The sequence below is a fragment of the Bos grunniens genome, chromosome 3 (assembly GCF_055505025.1).
Source record: "Bos grunniens cultivar Pamir isolate PY7600 chromosome 3, Bosgru_T2T1.0, whole genome shotgun sequence".
Lineage (NCBI taxonomy): Eukaryota > Metazoa > Chordata > Mammalia > Artiodactyla > Bovidae > Bos > Bos grunniens.
In genome coordinates this window covers 7437012-7454786 of record NC_141167.1, presented here as the reverse complement: position 1 = coordinate 7454786, position 17775 = coordinate 7437012, and the positions used below count along the sequence as shown (strand labels likewise).

Sequence of the window (17775 nt, the reverse complement as noted above, 5' to 3'; positions counted from 1 at the left end):
AATTTCAGATTATACTACAAAGCTGCAGTCATCAAGACAGTATGGTACTAATGTAAAAACAGAAATACAGACCAATGGGACAAGATAGAAAGCCCAGAAATAAACCCATGCACCTATGGGCACCTTATTTTTGAAAAAGGAGGCAAGAATATACAATGGGGCAAAGATGGCCTCTTCAATAAATGATGCTAGGAAAACTGCACAGCTGCATGTAAAAGAATAAAATTAGAACACTTCCTAATATCAAGGTAATACACAAAGATAAACTCAAAATGCATTAAAGACCTAAATGTAAGACCAGAAACTATAAAACTCTTAGAGGAAAACATAGGCTGAACACTCGACGACATAAATCAAAGCAAGATCTTCTATGACCCACCTCCTGGAGTAATGGAAATAAAAACCAAAGTAAGCAAGTGGGACCTGATTAAATTTAAAAGCTTTTGCACAGCAAAGGAAACTCTAAGTAAGGTGAAAAGACAACCCTCACAATGGGAGAAAATAATAGCAAATGAAATAACTGACAAAGGATTAATTTCCAAAATATACAAGCAGCTCATACAACTCAATACCAGAAAAACAAACAACCCAATCAAAAAGTGAGAAAAAGGTATAAATAGACATTTCTCCAAAGAAAACATACAGATGGCTAACAAACACATGAAAAGATGCTCAACATCGCTCATTATTAAAGAAATGCAAATCAAAACTACAATGAGATATCACTTCACACCAGTCAGAATGGCCATCATCATAAAGTCTATAAACAATGAATGCTGGAGAGGGTGAGGAGAAGAGGGAACGCTCTTGCACTGTTGGTGGGAATGTAAATTGATACAGCTACTATGGAAGATGGTATGGAGATTCCTTAAAAAACTAGGAATAAAACCACTATATGACCCAGCAATCCCACTCCTAGGCGTATACCCTGAAGAAACCAAAATTGAAAAAGACACATGTATCCCATTTGTCATTGCAGCACTATTTACAATAGCTAGAACATGGAACAGAAAAACATCTATTTCTGCTGTATTGACTATGCCAAAGTCTTTGACTGTGTGGATCACAAGAAACTGTGGAAAATTCTCAAAGAGATGGGAATACCACACCACCTGACCTGCCTCTTGAGAAATCTGCGTGCAGGTCAGGAAGCAACAGTTAGAACTGGACATGGAACAACAGACTGGTTCCAAATAGGAAAAGGAGTACATCAAAGCTGTATATTGTCACCCTGCTTATTTAACTTATATGCAGAGTACATCATGAGAAATGCTGGACTGGAAGAAACACAAGCTGGAATCAAGATTGCCAGGAGAAATATCAATAACCTCAGATATGCAGATGACACCACCCTTATGGCAGAAAGTGAAGAGGAACTCAAAAGCCTCTTGATGAAAGTGAAAGTGGAGAGTGAAAAAGTTGGCCTAGAGCTCAACATTCAGAAAATGAAGATCATGGCATCTGGTCCCACCACTTCATGGGAACTAGATGGGGAAACAGTGGAAACAGTGTCAGACTTTATTTTTCTGGGCTCCAAAATCACTGCGATGGTGACTGCAGCCATGAAATTAAAAGACGCTTACTCCTTGGAAGGAAATGATGACCAACCTAGATAGCATATTCAAAAGCAGAGACATTACTTTGCCAACAAAGGTCCATCTAGTCAAGGCTATGGTTTTTCCAATGGTCATGTATGGATGTGAGAGTTGGACTGTGAAGAAGGCTGAGCACCAAAGAATTGATGCTTTTGAACTGTGGTGTTGGAGAAGACTCTTGAGAGTCCCTTGGACTGCAAGGAGATCCAACCAGTCCATTCTGAAGGAGATGAGCCCTGGGATTTCTTTGGAAGGAATGATGCTAAAGCTGAAACTCCAGTCTTTTGGCCACCTCATGCAAAGAGTTGACTCATTGGAAAAGCCTCCGATGCTGGGAGGGATTGGGGGCAGGAGGAGAAGGGGACGACAGAGGATGAGATGGCTGGATGGCATCACTGACTTGATGGACGTGAGTCTCAGTGAACTCCGGGAGTTGGTGATGGACAGGGATGCCTGGTGTGCTGCGCTTCCTGGGGTCGCAAAGAGTCGGACACGACTGAGCAACTGAACTGAACTGAGAACATGGAAGCAACCTACATGTCCATTGACAGATGAATGGATAAAGAAGTTATGGTACATATACACAATGGAATACTTCTCAGCCATAAAAAGGAACACATCTGAGTCAGTTCTAATGAGGTGGATGAACCTAGAACCTATAACACAGAGTGAAGTAAGTCAGAAAGAGAAAGATAAATATCATATTCTAATGCATATATACAGAACCTAGAAAGATGGTACTGAAGAATTTATTTGCAGGGCAGCAATGGAGAAACAGACATAGAGAATAGACTTATGGACATGGGGAGAGGGGAGGAAAGGGTGAGATGTATGGAAAGAATAACATGGAAACTTACATCACCATATGTAAAATAGATAGTCAACGGGAATTTCCTGTATGACTCAGGAAACTCAAACAGGGTCTCTGTATCAACCTAAAGGGATGGGATGGGGAGGGAGATGGGAGAGAGGTTCAAAAAGGGAGGGGATAAATGCATGCTGCTGCTAAGTCACTTCAGTCATGTCCGACTCTGTGCGACCCCATAGACGTCAGCCTACCAGGCTCCCCCGTCCCTGGGATTGTCCAGGCAAGAACACTGGAGTGGGTTGCCATTTCATTCTCCAGGATAAATGCATACCTATGACTGATTCATGTTGAGGTTTGACAGAAAACAGCAAAATTCTGTAAAGCAATTATCCTTCAATTAAAAAAAAAAGAAACAAAAACTAAATCATGGCATCTGGTCCCATCACTTCATGGCAAATAGATGGGGAAACAATGGACACAGTGACAGACTTTATTTCCTTAGGCTCCAAAATCACTGCAGATGGTGACTGCAGCAACGAAATTAAAAGACTCTTGCTTCTTGGATGAAAAGCTAGCATATTAAAAAGCAGAGACGTTACTTTGCCAACAAATGTCCATCTAGTCAAAGCTATGTTTTTTCCAGTAGCCCTCTATGGATGTGAGAATTGGACCATAAAGAAGGCTGAGCACTGAAGATTTGATGCTTTTCAACTGTGGTGTTGGAGAAGTCCAAGGGACTCTTGAGAGTCCCTTGGGTAGTAAGGAGATCCAGCCAGTCCATCCTAGAGGAAATCAGTCCTGAATATTCATTAGAAGGACTGATGCTGAAGCTGCAATCCTTTGGCCACCTGATGTGACCTGACTTATCTGAAAAAACCGTTATGCTGGGAAAGATTGAAGGCAGGAGTAGAAGGGGATGACAGAGGATGAGCTGGTTGGATGTCATCACCAACTCAATGGACATGAGTTTGAGCAAGTTCTGGAATTTGGTGAAGAACAGGCAAGCCTGGTGTGCTGCAGTCCATGAGGCGCAAAGAGTTGGACACAGCTGAGCGACTGAACAACACCAGACATCATTTGCATACAGTTTAGAAGCAGAGATGAGAGAGGAACGGAAGGCAAGTACGATGCCAAGGGCTTGGCTGGAGCAACTTTGTATCTCCAGGTACGTAGGGAAGTGTTTGCCTTCATGCTCACAGCATCCTGCTTCCTACATTGCTGGTAACTCCTTTCCCAGGAGCCCCTTATCTATAGGGGTTTGATCAGTTCTTCCTCCAAAACCAAGGCAAAGGATGCTTGCAACCCCCAATGTGAATACTTTTCCATCATGTCGGCCCACACACTCACAACTGAGACCGGTGTGTTACAGAAGAGCACTGCTCTCGCTGTCTGTGAAATCAGCCAGCGTTCTGAATTCTCTTCTCTTCCATTCAGTTTCATTTTTCAAATGATGCTGCTCAACACCCACCAAATAGATTCTCTATCCTCTACTGGATCATGGCCCACAGTTTTGAAAATCACTCTTTCAGACAACAGTGGACAAGAATAGATTTCCTGCCTGAAACCAAGAAAGCAATACTCTGCTCCCCACCCCAGCCATGCGACTGGTCCTCTGATGCTTGGACAGGGGAAGCAGGACCAGCATCAGGTTGCCTCCTGTAGGAGAAGCTCATCTCGGGATGTTACTGAGCTTGCCTAGAGCCATGCAGGAGGAACGCCCAGGACATCTCCTGGACTTTTCCCCTGCTGAGCCACTGGGACCAGCCCTTGGGCTCAGGCCTCACCCCCAACCCTCTGCAGTGGCCCTCCACTCAGGGGGGCCACACAAAATGCTTTTTGGGATTAGTGTTCTGGGGGCCAAGCAAGACACTTCTTGCCTTGATCTCTTCTTGGGGTGACCAGACCATTTTCTTTTCTTTTAGAGGAGATCATCTCTATGGAACCGCAGACAGAGGGCAACAAAACAGCCAACAGAGAGAAAGGTTTCAAATTATGACCAAGGTTTCAACTGTTAGAGTTCATACTGTCTTGGGCTCAGGGCTTCCCTGGTGGCTCAACTGGTAAAGAACCCACCTGCCAATGCAGGAGTTGCAAGAAACATGGGTTTAATCCCTGGATCAGGAAGGTCCCCTGGAGAAGGAAATGGCAATCCACTCCACTATTCTTGCCTGGGAAATACCATGGACAGAGGAGCCTGGCAGGCTACAGTCCTGGTGGGCTCAAGGCCATCATGAAGTGACAATTTCAAGCTGCCACCCTCCCACAGTCCCTCCTGTTCATAGAGGTCCAGCAAGACCACATTCTAAACCTTGTTCATAAGCCACTCATAATCTTGAGAATCCTCAATTTAGGCTGTTTTTGTAAGTCAGACTTAGTGTATTTTATAATCATTGATTTGTGTTCATTGTTGAAATCCAGCCTTTTTATGGGCTCTCCTATTAGCTGTGATAGTTTAAAATTTGTGGCTGATGAGTGTTCTAAGTAAGCGATCATATCTCAAAGATAATATTGTCCTCTGCGGTCTTTTTAATAAAAGCTATGCCTCATATTATTGCTAGATTTTCTTGAGCAACGTTAGGTAGTAGAATATGATAGAATTCCATTTTAGATTTTATTGGAGATGCTTCTGGTTCTTCAGTCTTAAAGCACGGTATTGTCTATTTGGTATAAGATATAGTCTTCTAGTACTTAGTTACTTGACAGGTTTTATCTGCCCCCCGCCAATAAGAATGATTGTTGAACTTTATTAAATGTTTCTCCAGCATCGATTGCTAGTTTTCTGTTTTTATCTTTTAATCTGAAATTTGTGTTAACAGATTTTCTACAATTATGTTGCTTCTGACTCTCTGGAATAAGACTTACCTGACAAACTGAAATATTGTATGTATCTGTGAATTTATTTGCAGGTACTTTAGGATATTTGAAACTCTATTAGTAACATGCTACCTTTGACAAAAGTATTAATATTAGAAAATAGCTTACTTACATAAAAAGAAAAGTGTCATTTTCTTTGCCTGGAAAAATCTATGAAGGGAGACTCATTTCCTTGAAAATTTAAATGAATTCCCCAGTGAATTTGGGGGTGAGGCAATACTTAAAAAATATTTTTCTATTGTTTGATTTTTGTTTAAAATTGTTTTATCTTTAAAAAATCTATTCATGTTTCTCCTTGGATTAACATTTTTCATTTAACACATGAGCGAGAATGAGATGCCTCTTTACTGACACTTTAAAGTTTATTTGCATGTGATTGTGCCCAGTCCAAATCCTGTTTCCAAATTTTCATCTTTCCAAATCCTGAAAGATGATGCTGTGAAAGTGCTGCACTCAATATGCCAGCAAATATGGAAAACTCAACAGTGGCCACAGGACTGGAAAAGGTCAGTTTTCATTCCAATCCCAAAGAAAGGCAATGCCAAAGAATGCTCAAACTACCGCACAATTGCACTCATCTCACACGCTAGTAAAGAAATGCTCAAAATTCTCCAAGCCAGGCTTGAGCAATATGTGAACCGTGAATGTTCAAGCTGGTTTTAGAAAAGGCAGAGGAACCAGAGATCAAATTGCCAACATCCGCTGGATCATGGAAAAAGCAAGAGAGTTCCAGAAAAACATCTATTTCTGCTTTATTGACTATGCCAAAGCCTTTGACTGTGTGGATCACAAGAAACTGTGGAAAATTCTGAAAGAGATGGGAATACCAGACCACCTGATCTGCCTCTTGAGAAATTTGTATGTAGGTCAGGAAGCAACAGTTAGAACTGGACATGGAACAACAGACTGGTTCCAAATAGGAAAAGGAGTTCGTCAAGGCTGTATATTGTCACCCTGCTTATTTAGCTTCTATGCAGAGTACATCATGAGAAATGTTGGACTGGAAGAAACACAAGCTGGAATCAAGATTGCCAGGAGAAATATCAATAACCTCAGATATGCAGATGACACCACCCTTATGGCAGAAAGTGAAGAGGAACTCAAAGGACTCTTGATGAAAGGGAAAGTGGAGAGTGAAAAAGTTGGCTTAAAGCTCAACATTCAGAAAACGAAGATCATGGCATCCGGTCCCACCACTTCATGGGAACTAGATGGGGAAACAGTGGAAACAGTGTCAGACTTTATTTTTCTGGGCTCCAAAATCACAGCAGATGGTGACTGCAGCCATGAAATTAAAAGACGCTTACTCCTTGGAAGGAAAGTGATGACCAACCTAGATAGCATATTCAAAAGCAGAGACATTACTTTGCCAACAAAGGTTCGTCTAGTCAAGGCTGTGGTTTTTCCAGTGGTCATGTATGGATGTGAGAGTTGGACTGTGAAGCAGGCTGAGCACCAAAGAATTGATGCTTTTGAACTGTGGTGTTGGAGAAGACTCTTGAGAGTCCCTTGGACTGCAAGGAGATCCAACCAGTCCATTCTGAAGGAGATGAGCCCTGGGATTTCTTTGGAAGGAATGATGCTAAAGCTGAAACTCCAGTCCTTTGGCCACCTCATGCGAAGAGTTGACTCATTGGAAAAGCCTCTGATGCTGGGAGGGATTGGGGGCAGGAGGAGAAGGGGACGACAGAGGATGAGATGGCTGGATGGCATCACTGACTTGATGGACGTGAGTCTGAGTGAACTCCGGGAGTTGGTGATGGACAGGGAGGCCTGGCGTGCTGCGATTCATGGGGTCGCAAAGAGTCGGACACGACTGAGTGACTGAACTGATCTGATCTGTGCCCAGTCTTCTCATGTAATGTAATATTCACAGATTTTTTTTTTTCATTTCTGGTTTTCAAGTATAACTTTTATTGAGGAAGTTACTAGAGCTCTCTCCAGCCCATCCTTAGAGAACCAGCTTTGAGTTTTATGTATTCATTTTCTTTTATTCTCTTTATCATTTTTGTCTTTAAAAAATACATGGATGGAAACATTCTTGTTGGAAAATATTGAAAGACTCAGGAGTATTCTGAACAGGAAGGGACCGTCCCTCTCCACTTTCCCCCCCTCTCCACCCATCCTGATCCTCCTCTTCTTCCAGGGCGGGAGGTAGGGGTGCCTCACTCCCGCCCTCTACTGAGATAGCAACCCACTCTAGTATTCTTGCCTGGGAAATCCCATGGACAGAGGAACCTGGCAGGCTACAGTCCATGGGGTCACAAAAGGGTCAGACATGACTTAGGAACCAAAAAATAACAACAACCTTATGGATGGTATCTGGATTCCCCCAAGGTTTTTACTGTCACACATAAGACTCCAATGACTATCCTAGAGACATACATCCTGCTGAATGGACAAATATTTCTGAAGGTTGGTGACTCAGAAACAAATATGTTGGAATTAACACAATACTGTAAATCAACTAAATTTCAAAACTAAATATTTAAAAAAAAGAAACTGATTTGCTGGGTATAGTGTCAGTATATTGTTAATTTTGATAAAGATTCACAAACTGCTATTTAGGGGACTTCTAAAAAAATTTCACAACAGTCAGGATGTTTTCTAATGTTATTAATTTTTGACTTAAGGCCCTGGGGTAGAGAACTCTGCCTTCCTGTGTCAGTTTGTTTCTTTGTAAAAGGAATGTCTAAGCTTCTTGGCTGAATGAGTAATAAGCTATTTGTTCTCTGCGACATCCCCCCACCCTCAAACCCTTCAGGTGGGAAGAGATTGCTATGGACTGTAGCCCTCCAGGTTCCTCTATCCATGGAATTTCCCAAACAAGAACACTGGAATGGGTTGCCATGCCCTCCTCCAGGGGGCCTTCCCAAACCAGGGATCCAACCCGTTGTCTCCTGAGGCTCCTACATTGCAGGTGGATTCTTTATCTCTGAGCCACCAGGGGAGGAGCTTACTTTCTGCAACTGTTTCTATCTTTCTGACACTTCCATCAGCATCTATGGATTGCCTTTGACCTGTCCACTGCAGGGGCAGGGAGGATCTTTCCTCTCCCCAATCAGCGGAGAAAGGATGATGGAGAACTCTCTTCTATTTGTATCTGTCTCGAGACAAGCAGTCAACTGCATTTTCCTTTGTTACTGTTTTTCTTTATTTGCTTTCTTAAGTTCAACGTTTTCTCCCTCAGAAATAGTAAATAGCCTTATGTTTCTCTTTCAAACTTTACCACACAGCATTTTCTAGTAATTTTGGAAACCATTTCATAGATTTTCACAGAGTTGTGTTTTCTTTTGATGGAATCTAAAATTCTCAACTATAAATGCTACAAAATTACATTTTACTACCTGTTTCCTGTGTATCTCCAGGAGATATCTTTTGCGATCTGTCACTGATTTTTTGGTGGCACTAGTTGTAAAGAACCAGCCTGCCAATGCAGGAGTCATAAGAGACCTGGGTTCAATCCCTGGGTCGGGAAGATCCTTTGGAGGAGGGCATGGCAACCCACTCTGGTATTCTTGCCTGGAGAATCCCAGACAGAAGAACCTGGCAGGCTACAGTCCATAGGGTTGCACAGAGTCAGACACAATTGTAGCGACTGAGCACTTCTAGAAGTGCTCATAGAAGGTTATTAATGGCAAGTATCAAGATTTCTGGGGTCTGATTGCTTGAATTTAAACCCTGATCCACCACTCACTACTAAGTTCTTGATTTGATTCAACCTGGTGACTGTTTGTTGTGTGCTTACGACGTGACATGCATCACTGTAGGTATTGAGACCAGAGTAATAAGCAGAAGGTACAAGGTACCTGCTTTACTGAGCTCACACTGGGGGCCCAGGATGAACTGGAAGAGGGAGTCACTGGGGAACAACGAAGTGCTCGTGGCAGTGAGAATGGCCATCACCAGCAAGTCTGCAAACAACACACGCTGGAGAGAGCACGGAGAAAAGGAGCCCTCCTACACTGCTGGTGGGAATGTAAATTGGTGCAGCCACTGCGGAGAATCATACTGAAAACAGAGTTCCTAAACGACCCAGCAACCCCTCTCCTGGCATATATCTGAAATGACAAAATCTCTAATTTGAAGAGATACATGCACACCATGTTCACAACAGCACTATTTAAATAGTCAAGACGTAGAAACAAGCTAAGTGTCCATTAACAGATGAACGGGTAAAGAAGTTGTGGTATATACACAATGGAATATTACTCAGCCATAAAAAGGAATGAAATAATGCCATTTGCAGCAACATGGATGGACCTAGAGATTGTCACACTAAGTGAAGTCAGTCAGAGAAAAGCACATACCCCACTGTATCACTTACATGTAGAATCTAAAAAAATGATACAAATGAACTTATTTACAAAACAGGAATGGACTCGCAGACATAGGAAACAAACTTATGGCTACCCAAGGGGAAAAGGAGGGGAGGGAAGAATTTGGAGTTTGAGATTAATAGATACACGCTACTATATATAAAATAGATATAACAATAAGGGTCTACTGTACAACATAGGAAACTATATTCAATGTCTTATAACAACCTATAATGGAAATGAATCTGAAAAAAATATATATATGTATAATTGAATTGATTGATTATATTCTTGGCAGCCAAAGATGGAGAAGCTCTATACGGTCAGCAAAAACAAGACCGGGAGCTGACTGTGGCTCAGATCATGAAGTCCTTATTGCCAAATTCAGACTTAAATTGAAGAAAGCACAGAAAGCCACTACACCATTCAGGTATGACCTAAATCAAATCCTTTATGATTATACAGTGGAAGTGGGAAATAGATTCAAAGGATTAGATCTGGTAGACAGAGTGCCTGAAGAACTATGGACGTAGGTTCACGACATTGTACAGGAGGCAGTGATCATGACCATCCCCAATAAAAAGAAATGCAAAAAGGCAAAATGGTTATCCGAGGAGGCCTTACAAATAGCTGAGAAAAGAAAAGATGTGAAAAGCAAAGGAGAAAAAGAAAGATATACCCATTTGAATGCAGTGTTCCAAAGAATAGCAAGGAGAGATAATAAGATGGGTTGAGGATGAGATGGTTGGATGGCATGACTGACTCAATGGACATGAGTTTGAGCAAGCTCCAGGAGTTGGGGATGGACAGGGAGGCCTGGTGTGGTGCAGTCCATGGGGTTGCAAAGAGTTGGATACGACTGTGCGACTGAACTGAACTGAACTGAATTGAATTATTTCATTGTACACCTGAGACTAACATAATATTTTAAATCAACTATACTTAAATTAAAAAAAAAGTTCTAGTAGGTCAGATGGTGAGAAATTATATAGAGAGATGGAAAGAACATGGGGAATAAGAGGTATGGGAGCTACAGTTTTATGTACGGTGGTCAGAATTATACTTGAGCAAAGATGCTATCAAGTCATATAAATAGCTTGGGCAAAGTGTTCCAAGCCAGTTCAGTTCAGTTCAGTTCAGTCACTCAGTCGTGTCTGACTCTTTGCAACCCCATGAATCGCAGCACGCCAGGCCTCCCTGTCCATCACCAACTCCCGGAGTTCACTCAAACTCATGTCCATCGAGTCGGTGATGCCATCCAGTCATCTCATTCTCTGTCGTCCCCTTCTCCTCCTGCCCCCAATCCCTCCCAGTGTCGGAGTCTTTTCCAATGAGTCAACTCTTCGCATGAGGTGGCCAAAGGACTGGAGTTTCAGCTTTAGCATCAAGGCAATCCCAAATGCAAAGCCACTCCTATGCCAAACTCAATGGAAAGCACAGAAGGAAAACTGTAAGATTAACATGATCAGGTTTGTGTTTATTTAAAATATCACATAGTTTGTTAGGTTGAGATAAGTAAGGAAGGTCTGAAAAGCCTACTAGGAGGCAATCATAGTAATTTTGCTGAGACATGAACATGGGTGGTGCCTGGAGTCAGAAAAATGTGGAGCAGGTTTGAGAATGTCCCAGAGGCAGACCAAGTGTTTGATCCCATGGAAGACAGAGCCTTGAAGAAGTGGAAACTGAAAAAGGTGACCCCCCTGTCCTCGTGTTTCTGATTTGAGAAGCTGAGTGATGGGGGTGCTGTTGTAGAAAGACACTTGGAGAACAATTCAGAACACCAGTGATGGCCAGTGAGCTTCTGAGTCTCAGGCCTGGGAGGCCAGTTAATTATAATCTCACCTCAATACAACAAAGGACATGTGGTTGGGCATCTCAGCAAGTGTTCTGCCTCTCGCAGAATTCAGCACTGGGGCAGGGCCAATTCTGCAGGTGCGGCTTATTAGCAGTCCCAGATACACGGAGGTGGGAATAACAGATACGCGGAGGTGGGAATAACAGAGGCAAAATCCAAACACGGCAGGGACAGGGGATAGGTAAGCTTCCCAGTCTCTCTCTTTCCAAATAGATGCCAAATTTACTTTGGCTAAGGCAACGGCAACCCACTTCAGTACTCTTCCCTGGAAAATCCCATGGATGGAGGAGCCTGGTAGGCTACAGTCCATCGGGTCGCTAAGAGTCGGACACGATTGAGCGACTTCACTTTCACTTTTCACTTTCACACATTGGAGAAGGAAATGGCAACCCACTCCAGTGTTCTTGCCTAGAGAATCCCAGGGGCGGGGGAGCCTGGTGGGCTTCCGTCTATGGGGTCGCACAGAGTTGGACCCGACTGAAACGACTTAGCAGCAGCAGCAGCAAAGCTTAACTGTGGAGCTGGCAGTGACAAAATGAACTGTAAAAAACAAGGGAGCAAGCAGAGTGCTTTGTTATCCACAACTATAAGGGCCTCCAGGACAATGCTCCTGACAAACAGCAAGCAGGTGAGCTGAGCCCCTGGACCTGTTTGGACGCACGGGTTCAGAGATGGAGCAGGGATGAGGGAGAGAAGCCTCAGTTTCCACTGGATGGAGAAGGGAAGAAGGACAAGAAAGAAGGACCAGAAAGATGGCCATGTGTGGGTCACCAGTGGGTCCTCACAGGGCCATTGCCTCCTTGGTAATATCTCCAACACTCCCAGGCTTAGAGAGAGAGAGGGTTCTTGAAGGAAGGGTCCGAGTTTCAAGACTGGGTGACATGTAGTAGGTAGCTCAGGCCCGGAGGTAGAAAGGGCCGGAAGAATGCAAAAATGGGGGCTTCCCTGGTGGTCCAATGCCTAAAACCCGCGTTCCCAGTTCCAGGGGCCCTGGTTAAATTATTCTTGGTCAGAGAACTAGATCCCACATGCTACAACTAAGACCCAGTCCAGCTAAAAAAATAAATATTTTTTTAAAAAAAGATTGCAAAAGTGTTTTGGTTTGAATGCCAGGTTTGTGGGATTCTTGATTTTTTTTTCACCCCAACTCTGCAAAAATTTCACATGCCATGGCGTTTTAGCAGTAGCCAAGAGGGTTATGTTTGAGACAATATTTTCACTTTTCCTAGGGGTGACCACGCCTCACTGTTTCTTGCTTTCCCCCCCCCTTTTTTTTTTTTTTTGACTTTTTATCTTCTGCTTCTGCGTCTTTGCTTTAGTACTAATACCTCTGATCCATGTCTGGCAGTAAAACACTTCCTTCTGGAACCACATACCTGCCTCTGCCCAGAACCACATTGAGAGCCGTGGTTGAAGGAGCGATGTAACCTCCACACCCCCTCTGCCTGCCTGTGTGCTAAGTCTCTTCAGTCGTGTCAGACTCTGCGGTGCCATGATCTGTAGCCCTCCAGGCTCCTCTGTCCGTGGGATTCTCCCCGCAAGAACACTGGAGTGGGTTGCCATACCCTCATCCATGGGATCTTCCCAACCCAGGGATCGAACTCACGTGTCTTACTCCTCCTGCGTTGGCAGGCTGGTTCTTTACCACTAGCAGAAGCCCCCACCCTCCCTCTACAGATGAAGAAGCCAAGGAAGCTGAGCTCAAGAGATTTCTTCTTCCTCTCTCTCTCTTTTTTTTAAACCATGATGTAAGCCTTGAAAATATCCTCTGCTGTTTCATCAGTTGATTCTTCTATAGTTTTTCACAGAAATATTTGATCTAAGAACATCTGCTACTTACTGTTGGGAACATATTTCTTTCCTTCGTGCTTGGCTTTGCACTTCCCAGAGCTGTCAGATAAGCGTCGTCTCACAGACTCTGTGACAGGGCTTGGTTTTCCCGCACAAACATCAGGGACACTCGCGGCTGGAAGCGCGTCAATCTGAACGCACAATGTGCCAGCTGTGTGCCTTGCTCAGACTTCTTAACGATGCTGGCTCAGTTATGCTGATACTGCAAGTAATACAGTTCGTTGCCGCTTTGGAAATCAAAACGATGTCGTGAGGTGACTTCTAAGGCTTTTACTCATTGCTCGAGCTTTGGCAGATTCAAAATATTAAGGTGCAAGAATTCTGAGCCCCTCCCCCACAGGGCCCCACTCCAGTACTCTTGCCTGGAAAATCCCATGGGCAGAGGAACCTGGTGGGCTGCAGTCCATGGAGTCAGGAAGAGTGGACACGACTGAGCGAATTCACTTTCACTTTTCACTTTCATGCGTTGGAGAAGGAAATGGCAACCCTCTCCAATGTTCTTGCCTGGAGAATCCCAGGGACTGCGGAGCCTGGTGGGCTGCCATCTATGGGGTCGCACAGAGTTGGACACGACAAGCGACTTAGCAGCAGCAGCCGCCCCCACAGGGTACTGCTGTTCCAGTGGTCTCCCTACATCCGACCTCACCTCTGGGAGCTTCAGTTGGCAGGTCCTTCCCAACTGAATTGTTGGCTTGATTAATTCTGTTGTCAAGGTTCCTTTCGTTAAAACAGGGTTATGGAGCTATGTCTGAGAGGTTGCATTTGAAGAACTTGGTGTGCAACAAAATTGTTTTCAGTGTTTCTCTCTTTGATGTAATTGCTGCTGTTTAAAACCTCTGTGACTGGTGCTTAAAAATGGCTTCATCTGAGCCTTGTATTTATATTTGCCTCCATCACTGTTTTGACAAACAATATCTCTCTCTCCCCCTCTTTATCTCTTTCTAAAAAATGTTTAATTCAAGATTGATTTCAACCCCCCAAATATCTAAACACACATAAATATTCCTAGAAAATCCTTTTTTTGATGACAATGAAAATAATATTATCGAAGTATTATTATTTACAATTGTGGTCACAAGGCACCCAGATTGTGATCCTTGTTTTATGTGGGATGCATCATTTGCCACAACAAATGAGATGATAGTGGTTTTTGGTTTTGTTTTTTTTCCCTACAGATCACACCTGGCGAAACCAGCCTTTGGGCACAGGATTATTCTAAGATGATCAACTAATGATAGAGAAGATATTGCATTATTTATGTCCATAGACAGATGAAGGGTTGAAGAAGATGTGGTGCATACATACAATGGAATACTACTCAGCCATAAACAGAATGAAATAATGTCATTTGTAGCAACCTGGATAGACCTAGAGATTATCCAACTAAGTGAAGTAAGTCAGATAGAGAAAGACGAATACCACATGACATCACTTGCATGTAGAATCTAAAATATGACACAATGAACCTGTCTACAAAGTAGAAACAGACTCACAGATGCAGAGCGCAGACTTTTGGTTGCCAAGGGACTGCAGGGTTGGGAGAGGGATGGACTGGAAGTTTGGGGTTAGCAGATGCAAGCTATTTTATATAGACAGTGGATAAACAACAAGATCCTGCTGTAGAGCACGGGGAACTATATTCAATGTCCTGGGATAAACCATAATGGCAAAGAGAATAAAAACAAAAGTATCTGCATAACTGAGTCACTTTGCTATAATGCAGAAATTAGCACAGCACTGTAAGTCAACCATACTCCAATGAAAGAAGAAAGAGAGAGAGAAAAAGAAAGACACCATGTTATTTAACACTAAGAACTTTGATTTTCTGTAGGTCCTGAACTCCATGTCCGTCACCCATTTGTCCTCACTGGGGACAGAACTGGAGTGATCGTGGTCCCACCTATTCCTTGCCGCTTGGGGCCTGAACCCTCCAAGCTTGTCGTGGACACACAAGCTGGCAGATTTGGTCTCTTCTCTAACCACGACTGGTCTCAGAGGAGGGGTGAATACGCTGTTTCCCCAGCTGGTCCTTCAGGGAGAGGGTACCTCATCCCAGAGGACAGAAGGGAAGCAAACCTCTCAGGTGCATCCTGGGAAAATGGCCAGCTTCCCTCAACTCCCTGCCGCCACCCTCGCGTTCTTCCTCCTCACCTCCATAGACCCCCACTGTGTGCATGCTAAGTAACTTCAGTCACGTCTGACTCTCTGCGACTCCATGCACTGTAGCCCGCTAGGTTTCTCCATCCATGGGATTTTCCGGGCAAGAATACTGGAGTAGGCTGCCATGCCCTCCTTCAGGGGATCTTCCTGACCCGGACATCAAACCTGAGTCTCTTATGTCTCCTGCATTGGCAGGCAGGTTCTTTACTACTGAGCCACCTGGGAAGCCCCCATAGACCCATAACCAATGGGGCTAAAAGCAATATAGGGGGCCAAAAGCCTGGGGGTGGGGGACAAAAATTTCCAACCTTGGCTAGCAATCCCCCTTCCATCTCCTGATGGATCCAGCCAGGGCTCCAAAATGGCTAAAGCAGTAGAATAGTGGCCAAGAAGGTGAAATAATATGCACCTATTACAAATGAGAATTATGCAGACTCTAGTAAAACAGAAATGGCCTTGATATCACATCATTATAAAAAGAAAATATGAAATTCACTGTGCACTCTGTTGGCTGTTTAAAAAGAGTGCATAATTGTAATAACAGGATTTTTTATTTTCTCATGATAAGGCTTAGGACTAATGTGCTAATGTGAATGTGCTTCATCACTTCAGTCATGCCTGACTCTTTGAGACCCTAAGGACTGAGCCCACCAGGCTCTTCTGTTCCATGGGATTCTCCACAGACCACCCTCAAATATGGCACATATTTGAATATTGGCATATTGAATACTTTAAGGTGATGAAGGGATTTGAGGAAACAGCAGGTTCAGGAAGAACTCTGGGACCTTCCCCAAGAGCCGATCATGGACCCTCCTGAGAGAGGTGCCCTTCCTCTACCTGGAGGAGAAGAGCATCATTATCGCCAAGACTGAGGGACGCCGAGAAGATTCCACACACACAGCCCTTGCTGTTTCTCCCACTTACTTACTCTTAGCTCGTAGCCTTTGTCCTGGCGTGTTTCCATGCTGCCCATTCTTCATTAAACCCGGCATAGAAACACTCAAGTTAAATCGTTCTTTTGGGCCTTAATTTCCTTATAAAGGTTGCCCAGTCATGTAAAACTTACATTAAATAAATTGATATGCTTTGCTTCTATTGATCTGTCTTTGTCAATTTGATTTTCACATCCAATCAGGGACTCTAGGAAGGGCCAGGAAAGCTTTTTCCTCCCCTACACTTGTGTGGTGCAATATTTAGGCTAAAAAGGAAACTGCTTTGTGACGTTTTCTGTAGCATTTGTAATGAGTCACATCATCAAAGAGAATGCTTTTACATCCTTACATGTCTCGTTCCAGACCATAGAAAGTCATGATATGTAAGAATATCTCCAACATGACAACTGCATACAGAGTGTAGAGCTTACAGGGGACTCTGATTGGAACAAACTGGCTGTAAAAAGAGATTTTTGTGAAAACTAGAGACATTTGATTATCGAATGACTATTGTTGTTGTTCACTTGTGTCTGACTCTTTGCGATCCTATGGATGGCAGCACATCAGATTTCCCTGTCCTTCACCATCTCCCTGAGTTTGCTCAAACTTGTGTCCATTGAGTCAGTGATGCTAACCAACCATCTCATTCTCTGTTACCCCTTTCTTCTCCTGCCCTCAGTCTTTCCCAGCATCAGTGTCTTTTCCAATAAGATGATATTAAAAAATATTTTTAGTTTTTAAAGATGTGCTAATGACATGGTGGTTATGCTAAAAATATATGTATGTAAGTATGTTACAAACATGATTTAGAAATTCGCTTTAAACTGTTTTTAAATGTGTGGAGAAGACTCTTGAGAGTCCCCTAGATGGCAAGAAGACCAAACTAGTCAATCCTAAAGAAAATCAATCTTGAATATTCATTGGAAAGACATGCTCCAATACTTTGGTCACCTGATGTGAAGAGCTGACTCATTAGGAAAGATCCTGATGCTGGGAAAGATTGAAGACAGGAGGAGAAGGGGGCGACAGAGAATGGGATGGTTGGATGGCATCACCGACTCAGTGGACATGAGTTTGAGCAAAGTCTGGGAGATGGTGAAGAAGGGGAGCTTGGCGTGCTGCAGTCCATGGGGTCACAGAGTCAGACATGACTGAGCAACTGAACAATAGAAACCAACACGAAACGTGACACAATATTAGGAAAACGCTGATGATTTGAACTTTAAGCTGGCAAATGGGCCCAGGGAGGTTTTCAACTTTGGGTATGTTTGAGACTTTCATAGTAAAAAGAAAAAAACTGGCTATAGTTATGGAAATGAACATCAGAATAATCTTGGAGCTTAAAGTATTAAATCAGAATAATTCAAGATTTTGTTGACCC

General features: G+C 43.3%; 1 long non-coding RNA gene across 4 annotated transcripts in view; it reads left to right on the top strand.

The window, feature by feature from the left end:
- The window catches only part of LOC147374907 (uncharacterized), a 67578-nt gene extending 51017 nt beyond the window's left edge, over positions 1–16561 (top strand). For 3 of the 4 annotated variants that reach the window (XR_015155068.1, XR_015155056.1, XR_015155045.1), the window contains one exon: positions 14478–16541. This is a non-coding gene — a long non-coding RNA (uncharacterized LOC147374907). Of the gene's footprint in view, positions 1–14477 lie in introns of all 4 variants that reach the window. The other variant, XR_015155052.1, reaches the window with a different exon arrangement.
- The last annotated feature ends 1214 nt before the right edge of the window (positions 16562–17775 follow it).